We start from the raw sequence: 12,317 nt of genomic DNA on the forward strand, positions 1-12,317 counted from the left end.
AAGTTCTTTCTGAATATTAAGATTTTCAATTGTAGTTTAAACTGGCAAATGGGCTTCTCCATTTTTAGCAAAGTATGTTTAACACAGTGGGCTTCCCAGGTGGCTCAGTGTAAAGAATCTGCCTGCAATGCAGGAGACGCAGGTTTGATCCCTGGATTGGGAAGATCCCCTGGAGAAGGAAATGGCAACCCACTCCATTATTTTTGCCTGAAAAATTCCATGCTACAGTCCATGGGGTCACAAGAGTCAGACACAACTTAGTGACTAAACAACAATTTAACACAATGCTACATTATGTCTCTAGGCGCTCTCCTCAAATACTGGGGTGAGCTAATTGTAACACACCCAGTTGACTATAAGCTCACCCTGGGACAGGGGTCCCCAAAGGAAGAGAAGTTACTTTTTTGTGTCCCTGGAACCCCATAATCCTAATACTCTAGTGAAGAGCAAGGGAATGCCGACAGAGAAGCCAGTTTGCTGAGGTCCAGGGGAAAGTATCCCCTGGCCCTGCTTTCTGCACACAGGGATCCTGGCAACTTGAGAAGGAACTACAAATAAAGGGAGAGCAGTCAGCACGTGGGGGGCCTGGGCCTGAGCTACTGGCTACCAGTCTCATTTGAGCAGATAGATTTTCATTAAAAATGTCATTTTGAAAATGAGAAAAGCATACACACACATATGCAACTAAACAGATGTTCAGATTCCTCCTGCTCTTCCTTCTACAGTACTCACAGGAAACACATGTCTGTGTTGTCCTAAGTCCAGTTACTAATTAGCACGTTTCAGTAGCACATTTCACGGAGGACAGAGAGAATTTCAAAGGGATTCCTCCCTTTTAAGTTGAGACAGCTGGTGCTAATTACCAAGCAGGAAAAGAATGTGCAAACAGATCATTGAGAAGCCATCGGTGGAACAGAAGGCGGAGGGGTCTTTGGGTCCTATTGTAGAACTCCCCTGCAGTGGTCAGAAGGGACTGCATATTATCTATATCTTCACCTTGCCCCCAGGAAGCAGCTGTCCAGTTTCATCACCCTGCAAGTAGGTGGGAAACACAGTCCAAGAGCATGAACTTAAAGATCATTTCACAGCATGCTTGTAAATTTCACAGAGATATAGTCAGAGCTCTGGTAGTAAAACAGTACTCTCTCAGTCAAAGATGCACAGCATCTAGAAGCTAAGCATGGCCTTTACCTTTTTAAACAAACCCAGGGGATGATCAGTTCAAAGTTCATCTTTATAATCGTGTCACTACAAACTGAGGATGATCAAGAAATCCAAAATGATGCCTAATAAGGAAAAAAAGAATCTTGACCTTAATTCCATCACGCCTCTAATGGAAAGACCACTAGACAAGAAATCAAAAGCTTTCTGATATACATACTCACTACAAGACTTTGAGAAAGCTATCTAGTTTTCCTGAGCCTCAGCCTTTCCTCTGTAAAACAGGAATAATGGTACCTACCACATAGGGCTGTATGTGAACATTTTGGAATATTACAAGTACAAGGTATATTCAATCTGAATCTCTAGGTGAAGGTAGTCATTGGGTATCTTTGGAATGTGATTTCCAGCAAAAGCCAACCAAAGTAATCTCAGCCCAGTGGAAGCATATGAGGACCTTACAGAGGGGGTTGATAGTCCTGGGTTAATAGAAACCTTGCAGGATGACTAATTGGATTTTAGGAACTGGCTTCACAACTGGGGACAATTATGCGAAGACAGTGCCGCAAAGGGATTAAAGGTAGAAGTTCTAGAATCACACTGCCTTAGTTTCAGATTCTACCCTATCACTTCCAACCTGGGTGACCCTGGGCAAGTCATTTGACCCTCCCCCCCCCCCCCCCCCGCCCAGTGTAAGTTATGGAGAAGGAAATGGCAACCCACCCCAGTGTTCTTGCCTGGAGAATCCCAGGGACAGCGGAGCCGGGTGGGCTGCCGTCTATGGGGTCACACAGAGCCGGACACGACTGAAGCAACTCAGCAGCAGCAGCAGAAGTTAAGGAAAGCAGTAATGACACCAGCTCATGGATGGCTTCATTGTGAGGACTGAATGAGATGTAAAATAGGCAGAGTGCTTGATAGATTATAAATTTCATCTCAAACGATCAGTGTTATGAAGACAATGTTAGTATCATTATAGTCACAGAGCTGAGTAATAAAATTCATTTTCCTTTATTTTTATTTTAATGACTATTGTCATTAAATGCTTACATTGTGCAGCTTTTATGCATATTGAATTATTTAATCCTCAGATTAACAATCCTATGAGACATGTTAGTGAGTAGCAGGGCTAGGATTTGAAGCAGAAGCTTATTCTTAATTATTGCACAGATTAATGTAGGCCAATGATTGAGATTGCGATGGGATAGGCCAATGATTGAGATTAATGTAGGCCAATGATTGAGATTGTAAGAGTGAACTACTCAGTACAATGGTAGTTTGTACAACTGGATTCAAATATGAAAATGTTACGTATGCTTGCTAGACTGAATGTCCACCTAATATCACAAGGGAAAATATATTTAGCTGTTTTGACATTATAAAGTAGTCATGGCTTGATTTATCCAAAGCATTTCCATTTGTCCTTTTCTCTATATTTCTATTTTCAGGAAATTGAAAACATTCTAACAAATAAAAGAAGTGTTGCCCCATTCCAACTATTCTAAAGACAAAAATAATAACTCAGGATAACAGCAAGATAAATTTGATGAATCAAATACCATTGAAAACCCACTTAACACCCACATCCACTGTCTGTCTGAAAAGTTCTAAGTTCTATCATTTTTACCAAAGCCCAGAGATTTCACTCAGCTCTTTTGGTATCAAAGAAAAAAATTTCTGAATCACCGTGAGTGCTTTTTTATAAAACATCTAGTTTTTAGGAACAGTGCCTGCACCCGTACCCTGCAAATCAAGGAACTCAGTAAAAACTTGTTGATTACTTAAGTGCTAATAAATAGTGTCTGGTTGATATTAGATGATGTTTCCATAAATGGGAAATGTAGTGATTTTTATGCATAGACTTGGAACCAGGAAGACATACCTAGAAGATAGTTAGTGGCTGGCAATAAGGCTGTAGGTTATTTATGAGTCAGTTGTATGAGACCAGAGAAGAAAATTATTCTAGTTTAAGAATTATTTCTGTATATCTTATACAAAAAGTCAGAGAGAGACTGTGACAGACAAGATGGCCTGAACAATGCCTCAGGTCGTTTAAAGAACAGAGTCCCTCTGAGTACTCTGAGGTCATGCCAGCTTGACCAAAGACCTGCTCTTCCCCCTGTTGGCTCTCTCTCCCAGATTCTGGTTCTAATCATGCTCACCACTTGCCAACTAAGTCGCTACATCCTGCATCTGTGCTCTTATTTACGCTTGGCTTCCTCTCCAACTTTTCTTCCATCTCTAATAATCTGTATCTGACAATTTTCAGACGCCTGATCAAAACCTAGGTGCCAGCTCCTAGACTGCAGTTTTTGTGCACTTAGACCCTTACTCATTGAACCAGCACTATAACGCCTTTGAAATTAAATTCTTGCCATTTAATTATGCAACAGGTCTTTTATTACACTTAAATTTTTCTCTTATTAAGCTGCTTGACAATAGAGTCCATAATTTCCACATCTTTTCCATATGCCAATGAGTTTCTCCTTGTGCAATGCATCACAGCTAGTAGAGATTCCACAACTATAGCAAATTATCCAGAATTTCATGTCTTCAACTTGTCTGTACCATTGTGAGGGCTCTGTGAAAGATGTATAATTAGTTCTTGGTATTGTGACAAGAAGTTGCAGCACCATCAGTGTTGACTCTGCCAAAATCTGCAGATAACATCTGCTTAAATTCTCGGAGCAGGTGGAAAGCTGCTTGATCACAGTTAATGCATGGAAGGCCAGTTAACGTTGTTATGAGCATGGTTTGGGGGAGTTAAACTCCCCAGTCTCTGCCACTGTTTATAGTTGGTTGAGCCAATTAACCTCTCTAACCTCAGCTTTCTATTTGTTATTGTTCAGTAGTCATGAAGTTGTGTCTGATTCTTTGTGATCCCATGGACTACAGCATGCCAGGCTTCCCTGTCGTTCACTAACTCCTGAAGTTTGCTCAAATTCATGACCATTGAGTTGGTGATACTATCTAATCATCTTAAGTGAAGATAATCATAGTATCCTTCTTATAGAGTTTTTATAAACATAAAGAAGATATTAATAATACAGATAGCACTGTCCTGGAATAAGGGAAGCCCTCTATCAGGATTAAAATAACTAACCAAGAACTCAAATATGTTTTAAAGACACAACAAACTACTGCTAATGATAATGTATCCTGTTTTGAGGCTTAACTTATACTAATATATATTTATTTATTATTTAAGTATTTTATAATTAATAGTTTTTAATCTTGAAAGCAGTGTGGCATCCAGGTGTCCCTGCAGCTTGATCTTCATTCAGACATAGGTTAGAGTTCTCGTTTTTCCACTTACTAGTCAAATGGCAAAGGACAAGTTGGCTAATATCTTGAAACTTGTTTTCTTCTCTGACATGAAGCCAAAAAAGGCCATTCTTACTTGGTGAGAGGGTTGAAATTGCATGTAAATCCTCTAACAGTCAATAAAGACAGCTGTCATGACTTCTGAGCTGTCTATTTTCCTGATTATCCTAAGGGACAGCAGCTGTGTAAGCTGAAGATCAATCTATAGCAGAAAGCCACACAAGACGCTTCACAGCGTCTTCCTCTTCCTAAGGGCATTCTCTCAGAATTAAGAGGCAAGTATTTCTCTGGGAGCAGACTCATGTGGGAGAGCTTGGAGTAGGCAATTTGTGGACTCATTTTCTATAGTGTTGGCAGAATGTGGGTTGTCATCACAGGCTGGGTATTGTCTTTGATTCCTACAGTCTTACAATTGTCACACTGTGGCACGGTGTTATTTTCATCTCTGTGATGGACTGATTATAAGGTAAAGCTGTACAGCCTGACCAATGTGCCAGGTGTCTGCTGTAATAACTCCAAGTATTATTACTTAAAAAAAAATAATTGAGATGTGGAGGGGAAACAAGGAGCCGCTAACCAACAAGCACTTCAAACCACAGCACAAAGAGACCAGATGTTTCTAGGCTGTATTTTGCTAGGATAAGTTCTTCTTAGTCATCCCTGGAATCAAATGATGAATTCAACCAGTATCTGGTGGTGATTTAGTCAGTAAGTCATGTCCAACTCTTTTGTGACCCTATGGACTGTAGACCACCAGGCTCCCCTGCTATGGGATTTCCCAGGCAAGAAAACTGGAGTGGGTTGCCATTTCCTTCTGCAGGGGACCTTCCCAACCCAGGGATTGAACCAGTATCTCCTGCATTGCAAGTGGTCTCTTGCATTGCAGGTGGATCCTTTACTGCTTGCTGAGTCACCAGGGAGGCCCAGAGCAATGAAACTTAAAATTATTTAGCAACATCGGGAACTGAAGGCAGTTTCTTTTTCTTTTCTCCACTGAAGGGGCAATGAGAATGTAGACAGAATATATATGCTGCTGCTGCTGCTGCTGCTGCTGCTAAGTCACTTCAGTCGTGTCCGACTCTGTGTGACCCCATAGACGGCAGCCCACCAGGCTTCCCTGTCCCTGGGATTCTCCAGGCAAGAACACTGGAGTGGGTTGCCATTTCCTTCTCCAATGCGTGAAAGTGAAAAGTGAAAGTGAAGTCGCTCAGTTGTGTCCGACCCTTAGCAATCCCACGGACTGCAACCTACCAGGCTCCTCCATCCACGGAATTTTCCAGGCGAGAGTACTGGAGTGGGGTGCCATTTCCTTCTCTGCAGAAGGTATATAGAACTATCCAAAAAGCAAAACAAAAATCTAGGTAATTCATTCTTCCTTACATAAAATAGAACTGGGGCCATTCATTCATTAATCCAGTTTGCACTAGGAACTGAAAAATTCAGGCGGTATAATAATTATGACAAGGACAAACATAAAATTAAAACAATCCTTGCCCTCAAGAGGATTATATTCTAGACCCTCTGGGATCCAATGCCTGACAAGCTGAGGTGGAGCTGATATAATAATAATAGAAGTAAAAGTGCACAATAAATGCAAGGCGTTTGAAGCATCCCGAAACCATCCCTGGCCCTGCCTGGTCCATGGAAAAATTGTCTTCCTCGAAACTGGTCCCTGATGCCAGTAAGTTTGGGGGGCCACGGTTCTAGAGGTTTAGCAAGCAGAAACCAACCAAACCAAGAAATGAAAAATACCATAATTACAAACTAAAATAATACCTTTGAGCATGAAAGCGAGAGAGAAATGAGAGAGAAGAATCATAGGAAAGGATACTTGTCGCAGAAACAGGCTCCTGGAGGAGTCATTTAAACTGAGACATAAAGGATGGAACAAGGAATGGATGGTTTCAGCTGAGGGAACAGGATGTGAGGAGACCTGAAGGCAGGAGGTAACCGTGTGTGAAAAGGCCTGAGGGAAGCATTCACTAAGAAGAGTGAGTAATGTGGAGACTGTCGGGATGAGAGTAGAAAAATAGTCAAGGGCCAGCTCATGCAGGCCCTCTGAGTCATGACGCATATTGTTAGCAGACTAGGAAACCACTGAACAGTTTCTAGGAGGAGAAAGACATAATATGATTTCAATAATCCAATAGAACAATTTGGAGGGCAGGCTATTGAGACAGATTTCTAAAACTCAGATCTTGGCTCCACCATGTATTAGCTGCATGACCTTGAGCAAATTGCTTTGTTTCCTCATCTGCAAAGAGCCATAATCATAGCATCTATTGCACTGTTTTGACATTTAAATGAATTATTTCATAGGAAACTGATAGGACAGTGGCTAAGACATAGTAAGTACTAAATTTTTCACTTTAAAATTGTTCATTTTATGTTATGTTCATTTCACCTTAAATTTTTAAAAAGCAAAAGAATGGATATTCTGCTTTGTCTCTTTCAACTGAATGAAGAGTTGTTCAAGTCAAATGAGAGCAAAGGAGCTCAGTGTTCTACTTGGGGTATTTGAGTATGTGACATGCACAATTTATACAAAGGAAGAAGCAAGAAATAAATTATCACAACTCAACACATAAAAATTAAAACAATGGAAGTGTTTTATATGAGTAAGAAGAAAATTTAGACAAAAGATAAGACCTAGGACCACCTCTGAGCAATGCCAACATGTGAGAACCCAAAAGAAAAGACTGAGAAAGAGAAGGAAATTAGGAAAATGATCCTGGAAACCAAGAGATAAGCATACTTCAAGCAAGTGTCAACTTTGACAAATATTGCTGAGAAGCCAAGGAGGATGAGAAGGGAAGACCTCCCAGAGACAGTTCCAGGTAGAAGAGGTATAGAAGAAGCACATTGGACTGAGTTGAAGGGTGGAAGAAAGATGAGAAGGTAGAAGCAGTTTTTTCTCACTATAAATTTAGAATTCAGTTACAAAGGAGAACAGAGAAATAAGGCAGGAACTGAAACAGTATCAGTTCAGTTCAGTCTCTCAGTCATGTCCGACTCTCCGCAACCCCATGAATCACAGCACGCCAGGCCTCCCTGTCCATCACCAACTCCCAGAGTTCACTCAAACTCATGTCCACAGAGTCGGTGATGCCATCCAGCCATCTCATCCTCAGTCGTCCCCTTCTCCTCCCACCCCCAATCCTTCCCAGCATCAGAGTCTTTTCCAGTGAGTCAACTTGTCGCATGAGGTGGCCAAAGTATTGCAGCTTCAGCTTTAGCATCAGTCCTTCCAATGAACACCCAGGATCGATCTCCCTTAGAATGGACTGGTTGGATCTCCTTGCGGTACAAGGGACTCTCCTCAGAAACAGTATGTAGGGTCATTAAAAAAAAAGTCTTTGAAGAAGGAAAATTCTACAGCATGCTTCTATGATAAAGGGAATGATTAGAGAACGTTAAGAGAGATGTTACTGCTGAGGAAAAGCATGAATAACTCAAGGAGCAAAGTCTTTGATAACACGAAAGGTAGTGGAAGCCAGTGCAAAAGTGGGAAAATATCCCTTCTTGGCAGGGGAGGAGCACTTCCATCATGGTGGAGGGAGGAGAATTGGGATGCAGATGCACTGCACTGGCAGATTTTGTGGTGGGAAGATGAGTTCATTTTCAATGACTTCTGCTTTCTCAATGAAGTATGAATCTGGGTCATCCTTGAGAGGAGGATGTGTGGGAGGCTTGAGGAAAAAGGAGATGATATGGCACAGTCATCTCACAGAGAGGGAGAAACTTAACAAGATTCCTGAGCAGCTCTGAGTGCTGGCCTGAGGTTTCTGAGTTGTGCATCAGTCATCTTGGCTGTGTGACTTTACCCAACAAAGCTGCTGGGTCTTGGGTTTGGGCAAGTGAAAAGCAGGGAAGATTCCAGCAACCTTAGAATAGCTCTTATGAATCACCCCAGGCCTATGGTATCCGCTTCCTGCTCATTGGCTAGTGAGCATCGAAGGAAGTTCAACAAGCCCATCTGTTAAATATAGAAGAGGAGAGACCTCAGCATCAAGATGTTTTGTGCCTGGACAGCTGCCAGCAGTAGTAACAAGGTTATGTCCAAATCCTTGGCTCCAGCTAGCCAAGGCATTCAGTAAGAAACAGTCTTACAGCTGTACTTTGACTGATGAATCAGAAAGGGTTACCATGGAAATTGTCATATTAGAAAGGTCAAAGTTGTCTCAGGAGCTTCAGTGCAGCCTAATTTGGTGTGATATATATCTGAATGAAAAAATAAAATACAGAAGTGAAAAGAAAACGGCAACCCACTCCAGTATTCTTGCCTGGAGAATCCCATGGACGGAGGAGCCTGGTGGGCTACAGTCTACGGGGTCGCAAAGAGTCGGACACGACTGAGCAACAAGTATGTTGTTTTGATGTTGTTCAGTTGCTAATCTTTACAACCCCATGGACTGCAGCATGCCAGGCTTCTCCATCCTCTAATATCTCCTGGAGTTTGTTCAAATTCATGTCCATTGAGTAGGTGATGATATCTAACCATCTCATCCTCTGCTGCCCTCTTCTCTTGCCTTCAATCTTTCCCAGCATCAGGGTCTTTTCCAGTGAGTCAGCTCTTTGAATCAGGTGGCCAAAGTATTTGAATTTCAGCCTCAGCATCAGTCCTCCCAATGAATATTCAGGGTTGATTTGCTTAAGTATGGACTGGCTTGATCTCCTTGCAGTCCTAGGGACTCTCAAGAGTCTTCTCCAGCACCAGATTTCAAAAGCATTAATTCTTTGGTGCTCAGCCTCTTTATGGTACAACTCTCATATCCATTCATGACTATATACAGCAATCTATTTGAGCTAAATTGTGTCAAAATAATTTCCAAATGAATGTGGTCTGAATTAATTACCTGATAAAGGAATGTGAGAAAAGGAAAAATATAATGTTTATAAATCCTGTAGAAATCACTAAAATAAAAAGTAGGGTATGAAGAAAGGGTGGGTTTTAATGGTGTCAGAAAGGATTTCATATAGATTGATCAAAGAAGGAATATTGTAGCCACTAATGTTCTCATTATGCATCATATGAATCCTCTGTGCCATCCTTTGGGAGTTTTCCTGTCTTTCGTCACTTCGTTTAGTGAGGCTCACATGTCCTCCCCTGCTCCTCACCATCTGTCCACACCTACTCCTCCTCCGGGGATCCATTCTGTCTTCTCATTATGCTTCAGGTGGCAGCTTAACAAACTCTCCAGGAAGATTTCCATTATGCCATTCAGCCTTGTTAATTCCATTTTACAGAATATGCTTTCTTGAGAACACTTCATAATTATATTTTTTTGGAGGGTGCAGGTAATTGTTTGGTAGCCATCTATCTCTGCTAACCACTATATTCCCAGTTTTTGCCATGCATCCTGGCACACAGAAACCATTACATAATTGTGAAAGGAAAGAAAGAAAGGTAAGAGGGAAAAGGAGTAAAAACAGGGAGGAAGAACAACAGGTATGCCACTCCACCTACAAAGGTTTTCTCCCTTCTTTGAATTCATAGGAAATTGGTTCTTTGCCCTGTATTTAATACTTAAACATATGCCACTCTGATACAACTCTGGTGTTTTCTGATGTACAAATATTGCACACACAGTTAAGTACTTAAATGTGTAAGACTCATACGATTCATATGTAAGAATACAGGAAATACCATATGCTGAGAATGGCATCAAAAATGCCCTTGAACATGTAGGTAATTTATCATGAATCTTCTAGGGTTTTATCTGAAATATTGTTTTTATTGATCTTATTCACTTTTTAAATTGTTATTTTTTTTGAAGTATAGTTCTTTGAAATGTTTCAAGTTTACAAAAAAGTGATTCTGTTACACACACATATGAATATATTCTGTTTCTTTTCCATTATGGGTTATTACAGCTTAGACACGACTGAGGACTGAACTGAACTGAACTGAAATATAGTTCCCTGTGCTATACAGTAGATTCTTTTTGTTTATTTTATAAATAGTAATTATATGTCTGTTAATCCCAAATTACAAATTTATCCCTCTCCCTCTTTCCCTTTTGGTAACCATAAATTTGTTTTCTATGTCTGTGAGTTAATTTCTGTTTTATAAATAATAATTTATAATTTATAAGTAATAATTTACAAAAATTATTAATAAATAATACAAAATAATAATTGTATTATTTTTTTAGATTACACATATAAGTGATCTCATATAATTTTGTTTTTCTGTCTGACTTGTTCCACTTGGTATGAAAATTTATAGGCCCATCCATTTGCTGCAAATGGCATTATTTCATTCTTTTTTTATGAGTAATATTTCATTGTATTTTGGAATACATACATCTTCCTTATCCACTCATCTGTCTGTGGACATTGCAGTTGCTTCCATGTGCTGGCTATTGTAAATAGTGCTGCTGTGAACACTGAAATATGAAATAGTGCTATGAAATAGTGCTGCTATAAGATACATTGGTGCATGTATCTTGTCAGGTTAGAGCTTTCTCCAGATATATACTAAGGAGTAGGATTGCTGGATCATATGATAACTCTTATTTTTTTTTTTTTTTTAGTTTTTTGAAGAAACTTCATACTGTTCTCTAGTGACTGCACCAATTTACGTTCCCATCAATAGTGTAGGAGGCTTCCCTTTCCTCCACACCCTCTCTAGTATTTATTATTTGTAGATTTTTTGATGATGGCCATTCTGACTGGTGTGAATTGATACCTCATTGTGGTTTTGACATGCATTTCTCCAAAAATCAGTGATGTTGAGCATCTTTTCATGTGCCTGTTGGCCATCTCTATATTTTCTTTGAAGGAATGTCTATTTAAGTCTTTTGCCCATTTTTTAATTTTTTTTTAATTGAGTTGTATGAGGTGTTTGAATATTTTGGAAATTAATCCCTTGTTAGTTGCATCATTTGCAAATGTATTCTCCCATTCTGTAGGCTGTCTTTTTGTTTTGTTTATGGTTTCCTTTGCCGTGTAAAAGCTTTTAAGTTTAATCAGGTCCCATTTGTTTATTTTTGCTTTTATTTCCATTACTCTAAGAGCAGATTCAAAAATACATCGCTGAAATTTATGTCAAAGAGCATCCTGGCTATGTTTTCCTTTAGGAGTTTTATAGTATCTGGTCTTACATTTAGGTCTTTAATCCATTTTGAGTTCATGTTTTTATATGGTATTAGAAAATATTCTAATTTCATTCTTTTACATGTAGCTATTCAGTTTTCTCAACCCCACTTGAACTTGGGCCTTTCCATGGGATTATATAATCCTTAAAAATCCTAAATGCCATCTAAAAGTAGCAAGGGGCTCTTACTTTCCAGCTTTCATTGCCCACCACTCTCAGCTTCACGTCTCGTGTGTGTGTCAGTCTCTCAATCGTGTCCAACTCTTTGCGACCCCCTGAACTGTAGTCCGCCAAGCTTCTCTCTCTGTGGGATTTCCCAGGCAAGAACACTGGAGTGGGTAGCCATTCCCTTCTCCAGGAGATTTTCCTGACCCAGGGATAGAACCCAGGTCTTCCACATTGCAGGTAGATCCTTTGTCTGAGCCACCAGAGAAGCCCACTTCGTGTTTTAAGCTCTATCAATTCTGAACAATGCTCATAGTTCCTCAGAGGCCCTTTCTTCTTCTGACTGCAGTGTTTTCTTCTGAGGATCAAACTCTATTCATTCAAGATTTACTACATCCTTCACATTATCTAGGAAGCCCTCTAGCATTCCCACCACCACTTCTGTTCTACATAAATTACTGTATGAGTCCCTACTTCACTGCAAGACTGTCTATTTTCTTTGTATTCTTGGGACTTAGTACATGGGTTGAAATTCATAAACTCAATAAACATTTATGAAACTGAGCTA

The 12,317-nt window shown here is 40.1% G+C and overlaps 1 long non-coding RNA gene across 1 annotated transcript in view; it reads right to left on the bottom strand.

Moving 5' to 3' along the window:
• LOC148777551 (uncharacterized) overlaps positions 1-12,317 on the bottom strand; it is a 136,938-nt gene that overhangs the window by 41,329 nt on the left and 83,292 nt on the right. The window lies entirely within an intron of this gene.

The sequence above is a fragment of the Moschus berezovskii genome, chromosome 6 (assembly GCF_049115385.1).
Source record: "Moschus berezovskii isolate FMDL1 chromosome 6, NW_MosBer_1.0, whole genome shotgun sequence".
NCBI classification, from domain to species: domain Eukaryota; kingdom Metazoa; phylum Chordata; class Mammalia; order Artiodactyla; family Moschidae; genus Moschus; species Moschus berezovskii.